Genomic DNA, 12,049 nt, shown 5'->3' on the forward strand with positions numbered 1-12,049 from the left:
CCTCCCACTTTCATTGACGCGTGGGCCTCGCCTCGTTAACCTCCTCTTCTGTCGATGTTTGACCACCGATAGCCTGCCACGGGGGTCCCCGGGGCAGTATTGTTCGGGCTTCAGCGTATGCGGAACTCGACGGTTAACGCAAGAGACAGTCAAAGTATTGTTCGGGCTTCAGCGTATGCGGAACTCGACGGTTAACGCAAGAGACAGTCGATTTATCCTGGTTCGGACCTTCAATCTTTGATCGAGTAATAGTCCTACGTCCAGTCGGCGTTAGCCTTTGCGTTGGATTGATTGTAAAGTGTTGTGTTGTACAATTGTTCTCTGAACTCCCGATCCAAGGAGCACTGCCCTCCTTTATATAGTCAGGAGGCCAGAGTCCAAGTCGGTTTACAATGTAGAGTCCTAGTTAGACTAGATCTTCTCTCTTCCTTGCGGGGTATCCTATGGGTCCCGCATCGACAAGCCCCCGAGCACTTCATGGTTGAAATCTGGAAGCCTCGTCTTGTTCCTCTTGACGAGTAGAAACAAGGGTCGTCTGAGTGCTTTCCTGAGTGAAACCATGTAGCGCTTCTTTGGATCTTCGAGTGGTGTGTGCTTTTTGAAAAAAGTTCATCCATCTAGGTGTAGCCCCCGAGCCTCTTGCTATTTGGAACAAGGAGCTGGAGGATCTTGTCTTGAAACTACTCTGTTTCTTCGTTGAAGGTCAAAAATGACTCAGATATGGTTCGTTCCGGGTTCTTTTTGTCTTAAGGTCTTGAAGTGGTTTGCCTTGAAGAAGTCTTTTCTGTGACGTGCGCTTTTTTGAAGAAAAAGTGCACTCACTAAGTGTAGCCCCCGAGCCTCTTGCTATTTGGAACAAAAAGTTAGAGGGTCCTGAATCTTTATGTTGTTAAATTCCTGTTCTGAAGAAGTCTTCTGAGTGATGTGCGCTTTTTTGAAGAAAAAGTGCACTCACTGAGTGTAGCCCCCGAGCCTCTTGCTATTTGTAACAAAAAGTTGGAGAGTCTTGATTCTGGGTTGTTTAAAGAATTGAAAACCTTTTCTGTTGCAGCCCCGGAGCACATTCCCGGATTCTTTTATTAAAAAAGAACTCAGATAAAGGGTCTTGGCATATTCTCTGGTAGTTTGCTTTTTGTCAGGTGTAGTTGCATGGTGGTAGTTGAGTATAAATGTTGTTTGTTCATGAGTTGTACAGTGTTGGTATATCCTTTCGAATATGCTTGTCCTTGAGTACTGTTCCTTCAGGCTTGAGTCCTTTTTTATTGAATTCTGTCTTTTCACTGTGTCCTTTGTTAGGTTTGTTCCGCTGGTGCTCTTGGTCCATGTGCACTGCTTCTTTGGCCTATAAATATCCTTCTTTTGTGCTATTTTGATTCATCGAGCATTTTTGCTGCTTGTTGTGAAGTCTCTATTAGTCATGAATATGATAGTTTGTGAAGTAGAGCAGCCCCCGGGCGTATTTTGTAGTTCTGGTATGCCTTGTTGTAGCTGGAGGAAGTCTTGTGATAGGGATTAGAGGTAGACTAATCCCGCAGCAGCAATGTACCAGGGTGTACGTGGCGGTAGTTGGAGGAAGTCTTGTGATGTGGGCTTCGTTCCTTCATCTAGCAGTTCTAGGTTGATCCTCGCCGCCTTCTCCGAGACTGTCCGGTGCAGATCAACACCATATCTAGCATCACATCGGTCTTGGGTAGACAGATGCCTGCCATCCTTCTCTACTCCATGTTGTCCCGCTATGCTGCTGATCTTCGCCTTGGATGCACTGTGTTCGTCCTTTGAAGAAAACAATGTAGCCGAGTGCGGTTTGTTCTATCGAGTAGCAATTTGGAACACGTAGTCGTTTCAGAGCCTAGTTGTGTCCGGGTTCCTCTTTGCTACCTTGTTTGTCGTAGTACCGAGTTCGTTGGGTCTTGTAAGATGTGTAATCTTCTATTTTTTGAAACCATTTATAATTGAAAAAAATCTTGTCTTCTGAGTTGTCATCCTTTATTCTGCTGATTTTACGATTGTTTGAGAGATTCCCGAGTTCTTTCTATAAGATCCGGGTTGTTGTGTTCTTTGTTGGTGACCCTTTGTTGCTTCATGGCTGATGAGTTCTTTTTGCAGCAATATGGTAACTCTGCCATTTTGTTGGATAGATAGTCCAGAATCTGCCCATTGAACTGTACCGTTGTGTGGATTTATGCCTTCCATCATTTTAGCTGTGTCAGTAAATGGACCATTGCGTCCTCATGCTGTGTTAAAACAGGCCTGGTGGGCCATGTTTTCACCGGTGTAAAATCTATTTAAAGGCCTTTCTCCTCCTTTTCTTTGGTACCCTGCCTTTGCCTTGAAACCCTAGCCTTTGCAACTCTACCGTCACCATTGCCACCGTCATCTGAGCGCTGCCGTCCGAGCCTTCTCTTTCCCTAGTGCCTTTTTGCTTCCACTAGTACATGGGTAAGAAGAAAACCACGAGCAAGTCCTAGGCAGCCTTTGTGGATGAGGAGTCATCACTTTCCGTGATCGAGAACCAAGAGTTCATGGCCATGAGGGCTACCCAGAAGGTTTGGCCGGCTCCGACAACGACCGAAGACCAGCTTCGCGAGCTTGTTGGCGATGGTCTGATCCAGAGCAAGGACATTGCTGAATGGAGGGCTCCGGGCAAGCATCGGGTTCCTGCTCCAGGTCCTGGTGAGATTATTCTCTTCATTTCCTTTATCTGTGCTGGACTTTGCCTCCCGGCTTCTGCTTTTCTTCATTGGTTTCTCGGCTATTTTGGGATTATCCTGAATCACCTTGCCCCCAACACTGTCCTTCATCTTTCCATTTTCGTTCATCTTTGTGAAACCTTCCTTGGAATTCCTCCTTCTCTTTCCCTCTTTCGCTACTTTTTCCGCCTAAAGCCACAACCCCGCCGCGATGACACCAATGTTCTTGGTGGCTACGAGATCCTGTTTTGCTAGGGTCTTAAGAGCAAATTTTTTGACTATGACCTAGTTGATTCTATAAGAGATTAGCGTGCTGACTGGTTCTATGCTGCCAACTTGATTCCTCCTCTTTCTGTTCACTCCGGATCTAGTCCCTTGGTTAATGACCAATGGGATAAGAACCCTGTGATGACTGCTGAGCTCTAGACGATCAAGCCTTTTCTCGAGAGGATTTGCACTCTGAAACAGCAAGGCTTGACCAGCTTTGGTATTATTTCAAGTTTTCTTCGTTGCTGAGTTCATCCTTTGAAGGAGCGCGAACATTACGGTTTCGAGTACTCTGGGGCTAAGGACCCTTCTCGTATGGTCCCTGCCCTTGAGTTAACCAACGAGGAGGTGCTCGAGCGTCTCTAGAAGATGCTGAAAGGAGTAAGCATCGTTCCGCTTGCTGTCCTTGAGTACAGCGCTAAGAACCCATCCCTTGCTGTGAGTTGTTCTTTTCTTTATACGAGTACTTTTGATTCTCTTTCGTTGTATCTACTTTTGCTTAATCTTCCTTGTCTTGTTGTTTTACTCTTTTATAGGAATTGGGGCATAATTTCGCTGATCCAATTCCCCTTGATGATCTCCCTGCAAATGTGGAGGCTAGGGGTAGTCTTGCTATGGCTTCTTTGACCAATAAGTTTCAAACTACCATGATGCTTCCTGGTGTTTCTTCTGCATTTTCTGATGTATATGAAGAGTATGTTCCTCATCTAGTTCCTTGAGCTCCTCGCACTTTTGGAAAGAGGGGGCGAGCGGATAGCTCTTCTTCTGCTCCATCTGCTCCCAAGAAGTCCTGTCAGATGAGTACTCGTCTAGGTACTCCAGTTGTAGCTAGCATGCTCTTAGGTGAGCATATTAATACGCTCTGTCCTTTTGTTGTTTGCTTATATCTTTGACCGAGTACTTTTGTCCTTTTTCAGCTGGTGCTATGGTGGCCTTGGTCGAGAGTGAGGAAGAAGAGGGTGATGATGCTGCCCTCGTTACTCGTCGGTGAGTTCTTTTCTCGTTTCCCTGTTGTTGAACCCTTCTTTTTGTTTTGACTTTGGTCTTGTTCTCTTGTAGTAAGCGGTCATCGGATTTGAGTTCTTCTGGGGCTCCAGTACCGGCTGCACCACTCCTGTCGTAGGGTGGTTCGAGTTCTTCTAGGGTTCCAGTACCTGCCACGCCGCTCCTATCGCAGGGTGGCGATGATGTTTTTGCCACTGTGGTTCCCCCTACGAGGTCTTCTTTTGGTTTTATGAAGAAGAAGATAGCTGGGTGAGTGAATTCTGGTTTTATTTCTTTGCTTCTATTCTCCTTTTTTCTTATTCTTTTTGACGAGTTTCCTTGTCAACTTTTAGGCCTTCATCTTCCCTGATCCTCCAGTTGACTTCTTGTCAAACCTTTGGTGCGCTCTTGCATACTAAGTCTCAAGACTCGGAACGCATGGTCGCCGAGGTGGTTGTGAGGGGAACAGAGTCCACTGCTGCTGAATTGCCGGCTCCCGAGGTGACCATGGCCATGGCGGTGGGTTCATCTGAGGGGTTGGCTGTTCCAGCTCCCGAGGTGACTGTGGCCATGGTGGCGGGTTCATTAGAGGTATTAGCCGTTGCTTCCTAGGTGATTGCCCTGGTCGTGCCTTCTTCGCCTCGGCCATCTTCTCCCTCTCCTCTTCTTGCTTCCGGTGGTCCACCTTTGGCTGATGACGTGGTGCAGCAGTTTGATGCTACTCATTAATTGTCAGAGCTAACCATCGCCTAGGGAAGCTTGTCGACCCTTACGACTTCTTTTGGGGAAATGCTCCATGTAAGTTTTTCTACGATTCTTTCTTTGGATGTTTGTTTTTCTTCTGTCCTTATGTCTTGTTTTTCTTTCCCTCTTTCTGCTCAGTCTTTTTCTCATGACCATACCGGCTTCTTTTTCTCATCTGAAAATGAGAAAAAGTTGTCTTCTGAGGTGAGTACCCTAAAGGCAGAGCTTGACATCTGTCGGGCCGAGTTGGAGACTGAGCGTCAGACGCATCAGAATGAGGAGAAGGCTCTCCATGCCCAGGTAGTTGAGGCATAACAGCAGAGGGATGTAGCTGCCCTAGAGGCCTCGAAAAATGTGGAGGTCATGAAGGAGTGCCATGGTATTGCGAGTTCTTTTTCGCTTCCCTTTGTATTCAAATTTGCTTTTTTGCTGACTTGTCTTTTCTTGCTTGGTCTAGCTCTCCGAGTTGAAAAGCAGAAGCTCTTGGAGGGTATCGAGGAGATGAAGACACTTGTTCGAACTAGCCATAATAAGGCTGAGGAGGTAATTACTCAAGCTAAAGAAGAACTCACGCTTGCTAAATTGATTAGGCGTGGTGCTGACAGAGATCTTGTGTAGGCCCAAAAGACCATCGAGGACTTGACTGGCAAGTTGGCAACGGCTACTGAAAACTGGAAAGCTTTATGGAAGTCTTTTCGGTCAGTAGCTGACCTTCTTCGGACTTTAGCAGACGATGGTCATTCTTGGGCTCAATTCATTCCCCAAGTGTCGACCCATTTCTAGGAGTTTGTGAAGAGGTGTGCCCATCTTTGCACCAGGAATGTTCTTGCCCATGTCCAGGTTCTTTCTTCAGATTTTCCTTTGTCCAAGGTTGCTGATGAAGCCGAGAGCCAAGAGTACCTGGATGCTATTGAGAGGTTGGAGCCTAAGGTCAATGACTTAGCCAAGAAGATTATAGATAATCTTAACATTGATGTTTCTTCCCCTGATGATAATGCCTGATGTAATCGACCTTTGTATTCTAGCTTCTGTAACAAAACACTATACTTGAAAACTGAATGGAGAATCTTTATCTTTTGTTGATGTCTTCTTTGTCTATATTTCTTTGTCTCGTAAATAGCTCGGCTTTGGTAGATCATTGTCTTGACAAACTTTCTTGATCTGTCGAGTGCTTTTCTGGCTTTCGTTTGTGCTTTGTAAACAACTCGGTATATGTAGATTGATGTCTTGATAGACTTCCTTGACTTATCGAGTGTTTGTCTAGCTTTTGTTTGTGACTTGTAAACAACTTGGTATAGATCGTTGTCTTGACGAACTTTGTGTTCTTGTTAGTACTGAAAAGACTTAGGACATCTCTAGTTTCTTCTTTTTGGCTTAACTTGGAGTGTGGTTAGCATCTTGTCCTATCTCCTGTTGAAAAAACATCTTAGGACCGGCAAGCCTCCGAGCACTTCATGGTTGAGTTCTGGAAGCCTCGTCTTGTTCCTTCAAGTTTTGTCGAGCAGGAACAAGCGTCGTCCGAGTGCTTTCTTGAGCAAAGCCATGTAGTGCTTCTTGGGATCTTCTGATTGTAGCCCTCGAGCCTCTTGCTATTTGGAACAAGGAGCTGGGAGGTCTTGTCTTGAAATTGCTCTGATTTATGTCCAGGCTTAGTTTCAGTCATTTTCCTTTTTGGTTCGGGTGTTAGCTTATTAGCTACCCTCATCGGCGAGCTCAAGCATCTTTTCAGCTCTTTTGCTCTCGACCGATACGCTCAGACATCTTTTCAGCCATTTTGCTTTTTGTTTCGGGTGTTAGCTTGTTAGCTACCCTCATTAGCGGGCTCAAGCATGTTTTTAGCTCTTTTGCTCTCGACCGGTATGCTCAGGCATCTTTTCAGCCATTTTGCTTTTTGTTTTGGGTGTTAGCTTGTTAGCTACCCTCATCGATGGGCTCAAGCATGTTTTCAGCTCTTTTGCTCTCGGCCGGTATGCTCAGGCATCTTTTCAGCCATTTTGCTTTTTATTTTGGGTGTTAGCTTGTTAGCTACCCTCATCGGTGGGCTCAAGCATGTTTTCAGCTCTTTTGCTCTCGGCCGGTATGCTCAGGCGTCTTTTCAGCCATTTTGCTTTTTGTTTCGGGTGTTAGCTTGTTAGCTACCCTCATCGGCGGGCTCAAGCATGTTTTCAGCTCTTTTGCTCTCGGTCGGTATGCTCAGGCGTCTTTTCAGCCATTTTGCTTTTTGTTTCTCATTGGAAACAACTCGGGGAAAGCCATAATAAGACATGTGTTTGTCGAGAAAGAACCATCTTTATTGATCATGAATATCGATAGTTCATAATAGTACATATGTTGTTGATGAGCGCTATCTTTATTGATCATGAACGTTGATCTCTTGTGGCTTGTATATATATTTTCCCTTGAGTTGTTTTCATGCGTAGAATCTTTGTAGCTGGCTGATGTGCCATGTATTGTTGACTTCTTTTCCGTCTTCAGTTATCAACTTGTATGTGCCCGGTCCGGTGACTTTTGTGATGATGAAAGGACCTTCCCATGGACTGAGTAGTTTATGGCGTCCGTCGGTTTTTTGTACTCTTCTTAGTACTAGATCTCTGACTTGTAATGATCGAGACTGGGTATTCTTGTTGTAGTGGCGTCTTAATCCTTGTAGGTATCTTGCTGATTGAAGGGTAGCGTTTACTCTGACTTCTTCTGTACTGTCGAGCTCTAGTCTTTGGGTTTGTTCTGCTTCTCCTTCATCATATTGCTCTATCCTTGGCGACATCTAGATCAAGTCGGCAGGTAGTACGGCTTCTGATCCGTAAACTAGGAAAAAAGGTGAGTATCCGGTGGCTCTGCTTATTTGAGTCCGTAGCCCCCAAACGACCTTGGGTAATTCTTCAATCTATTTTGATCCATAGTCTACTAGTTCTTCATACAATCTTGGTTTTAATCCGGCTAGTATGAGTCCGTTAGCCCTTTCGACTTGTCCATTGGCCTCTGGATGTGCGACTGATGCATAGTCTATTCTGAAGCCGTAGTCCTGTGCCCAACTTTGGAATTCTATGGCTGTGAAGGGAGAACCCAAATCCATGATGATTCAATTGGGCATGCCGAAGCGGTGCATAATGTCCTGGATGAACTCGACTACTTTGGCTGCACTGTATTTTGTGAGTGGTTTGTATTCAATCCACTTGGTGAACTTGTCAATTGCTACGAAGATGTACTCGAAACCACCTTTTGCTTTTTTGAGAGGTCCTACTTGATCCAGCCCCCAGTAGGAGAAAGGCCAAGCGGGTGGGATGCAGATGAGGTTGTGAGCTGGCACATGAGCCTGTCTTGTGAACATTTGACAACCTTTGCATCTTCTGACGAGTTCTTCTGCGTCTTTCAAAGCGGTTGGCCAGTAGAAACTAGTGCAGAATGCTTTGCCGACTAGTGTTCTTGAAGCAGCGTGATTTCCACGGCAACCTGAGTGTATTTCGTCTAGGATCTCTTTGCCCTCTTCAAATGAGATGCATTTTAGGCGTACTCCTGATGATGCGGCTCTTCTGTAGAGCTTGTCTCCTACTAGGACATAATTCTTGCTTCTACGAACAACTCGGGTAGCTTCTTTTTTCGCTGGCAATTTATTCTCTTTGATGTAATCAATAAGAACCTGGGTCCATGAAGTGGTGATTACTGAGATCTAGGTGCCTTTGGCTGAGATTTTAGAGGTTATTTCAACGGGTTGTTTGATAGAGGGAGCTGATAACTCCTCTATGAATACACCGAGTGGGATCTTTGCCCTGTCCGATCCAAGCTTGGCGAGGACGTCTGCCATAATATTAGAATCGCGCAGGACATGTAGAATTTCTAATCTTGAAAAATGTTTTTCGAGCTTTCGTATTTCTACACAGTAAGCGCCCATGTTTTCTTTGGTGCAATCCCAATCTTTGTTGATTTGATTGATGACTACTGCTGAATCGCTGTATACAAGCAAACGCTTGATTCTGAGGGTAATTGCCACTCGTAGCCCATAGATGAGGGCCTCGTATTCTGCTTCATTGTTTGTAGCTTGCCATAATATCTGAAGGACGTACTTGAGTTGTTTTCTGTCTAGAGAAATTAGGAGGATGCCTGCACCGGCTCTGCCTAGCTTGAGTGATCCATCAAAGTACATCTTCCAATGATCAAGGATTGTACTTGACATAGGTTGTTGAATTTCTGTCCACTCGGCAACAAAATTAGCCAGGGCTTAAGATTTAATTGCTTTCCGTGGGGTGAAATCGATATTGAGAGCACCATGTTCAACTGCCCACTTAGATATGCGCTCTATTGCGTCTCTATTGTGTAGGATGTCTTCGAGTGGGAAATCTATCACCACGGTAATCTTGTGGCTTTCAAAATAGTGGCGAAGCTTGCGTGAAGTGATTAGGAGTGCGTAGAGTAATTTTTGTACATGTGGGTACCGGATTTTTGATTCTATCAGTACTTCGCTGATGTAGTATACAGGGCATTGTACTTTATATACACGTCCTTCTTCTTCTCTTTCTATGACAATTGCAGTGCTGATCACAGTAGAAGTTGCCGCAATGTATAGCATCATGTCTTAGTATTTCTTCAGAGGTGTGAGAACTGGTGAGGAGGTGAGGTATGCCTTAAGCTTCTTGAAAGCTTCATTGGCTTCTTCTGTCCACTCAAACTTGTCTGTCTTCTTCAGCAATTTAAAGAAAGGTAACCCTTTTTTGTCTAGTCTTGATATGAAACGATTGAGGGCCGCCATGTAGCCTATTAGTTTTTGCACATCTTTGACACTTCAAGGAGGGCCCATCTCTATTATGGCTCAAATCTGCTTGGCGCTTGCTTCGATTCCATGATGACTGACCAAGAATCCGAGTAGTTGTCCCGAGGGAACTCTGAATACACACTTGTTTGGGTTCAATTTCTACCTCCATCTTTTTAGGTTTTCGAAGGTTTGCTTTAAGTCTTCGATTAGTGTATCTGGATTCTTTGTCTTTACTACTACGTCATCCACGTATGCTTCTATGTTTTCACCGATCTGATCACCGAGGCACGTCTAGATAGCTCTTTGGTAGGTGACACCAGTGTTTTTGAGTCTAAATGACATGGTTTTGTAGCAGTAGGCACCGAATGGAGTGATGAAAGATGTCTTGCTCTGGTCTTGTTCTTTTAATGCGATCTGGTGATATCCTAAATAGCAATCAAGGAAGGATAATAGAGCATATCCTGCTGTTGAATCAACTATCTGATCAATGTGTGGTAGCCCGAACAGATCTTTCGGGCAGTGTTTGTTGAGATCTGTGTAGTTGACACACATGTGCCACTCATCCGTATTCTTTTTCTGTACCAAAACTAGATTTGCTAGCCAATCTGGATGGAGGATTTCTCTGATGAATCCGGCTGCCATTAGTTTTGTAATTTCCTTTTTAATTATTGCCTTCTTGTCGGATGAGAATCATCGTAGTCGTTGCTTCATAGGTTTGGAGCCTTCATTGATATCAATTCTATGCTCAGCCAACTCTCTTGGGACCCCTGGCATGTCAGCCGACTTCCAAGCGAAGATATCTTTGTTGTCCCAAAGAAAGTTGGTGAGCACAAGTTCCTATTTTGCCGAGAGGTGGGCGCTGATGGTTGCCATCTTAGAGGGATCGCCGGTGCCCAGGTCGATTTGCTTGACGTCGGCTTCTTTTGGAGGTGCTAGGATGCTGGGTTTTTTAGCTGGTATCACGAGCTCTTCTAGGCTCATTTCTGCTGCAACAGTGGCTATTTCTTTTCTTCCATCAGCGGCCTATGCCTTTGATGCAATTTGGATTGCCTGAACATCGCAGTCAAAGGCGCGCTTCAAATTGCTCCGGAGAGAAAGGACACCGTTAGGCCCTGGCATCTTAAGCAACAGGTACGGATAATGCAGTATTGCCATGAATTTTGCTAGTGCTGGTCGCCCGAGGATTGCATGATATGATGAATCGAAGTCTGTGACTTCAAACTTGATGAACTCTGTACGGTAGTTTGAGGGAGTCCCAAAAGTAACCGGTAGAGTGATTTGTCCAAGTGGCATTGCTGCCTTGCCGGGTACTATGCCATAAAAAGGCGTGCTTGTTGGTGTAATCATCCCGACGAGTTCTAGTCCTATCTTCCTTAGAGTTTCTAAAAAAATGATGTTGAGTCTGGCTCCCCCATCGATTAGTACTTTCGTAATAGTCATACCAGTAATAGTTGGATCTAGAACCAGTGGGTAATGGCCTACATTTCCTACGCTAGTCCATTGGTCTTCTCTTGAAAATTGGATTGGATACTGTGACCAATTGAGATATCTTGGTGTAGTAGGTTCTGCTGCCATGATAGTTCGTAATGCTAGCTTTTCTTGATATTTGCTTCTGGAATCTGGAACCCCAGCAAAGATTACTGCTACTGTCCCCCTAGATTTTTGGAATCCCTTGTCTTCGTGGTTTTCATCTTCTTTTTTCTGATTGCCTTCTTTGGTATTTTCCTTACTATCTTTCCTTGTGTATCGATCTTTGAAGGTGTAGCAATCTCTGATGGTATGATTTCCTTTGGGGTGCAAGGGGCAACGCATGTTTTCAATGTCATCATGTCTTTTGGGCTTGGAAAACTTCCTTGATTTGTCAGTCACTGCTACGGTGTTGTCTGATCCACGTTTTCTTTCCTGTTGTCTATTGTTTCGATGATTTTGCCTGTCCGGGTTATCTCGGTTGTTTCTATCCGAGAATCTTTCTCTTGTTTTTTCCTCTATAGTAATCATCTTTTCCACTATTTGTCTAAATTCTTCATTGTTTCTTGGGGTTTCTTTGCAGAAGTCTTGAAATTGCCACCTAGCCATGATTCCATGAGAGAAAGCTTCGATTACTTCTCATTGGGTGATGTCATGTACTTGAGCTCGTAGTTCGCCAAATCATCGATAGTAGTTTCTGAGGCTTTCGCCTCCTTTCTGCTTGAGTCCTTTTAACTCTACGTGGGTGATTGGGTGTGTAATGATACCCGCGAAATTTTCACAGAAAGCTCTTTGCAAGTCTTCCCAATTTCTGATTGATCTTGGATTTAATTTGTCAAACCACTAAAGGGGCATGGTTTCTAGGGCCATGGGAAAGAACAAGGTCTTGATGTCATTGTCCCCTCCGACCAATTCAATCGATTGTGAATAAATCCTGAGCCACTGCCTTGGTTCGGTCTTGCCATCATACTTGGAGTGGTTGGACGGCTTGAACTTATGAGGCAGTCATATTGAAGAAAGTCTGTTTGCAAAACAGGAGAATCTATCGTCCATTCTGGCTTCTGTATATTCTGATTCAGCGCCCCCTTCTTACCAACTGTTGTCTTGGTGAGAGTAGTTTTGCGTGGCTATCCGAGTAGGTGCTTTGCTT

Source organism: Miscanthus floridulus, chromosome 8, assembly GCF_019320115.1.
Source record: "Miscanthus floridulus cultivar M001 chromosome 8, ASM1932011v1, whole genome shotgun sequence".
Taxonomy (NCBI): Eukaryota; Viridiplantae; Streptophyta; class Magnoliopsida; order Poales; family Poaceae; genus Miscanthus; species Miscanthus floridulus.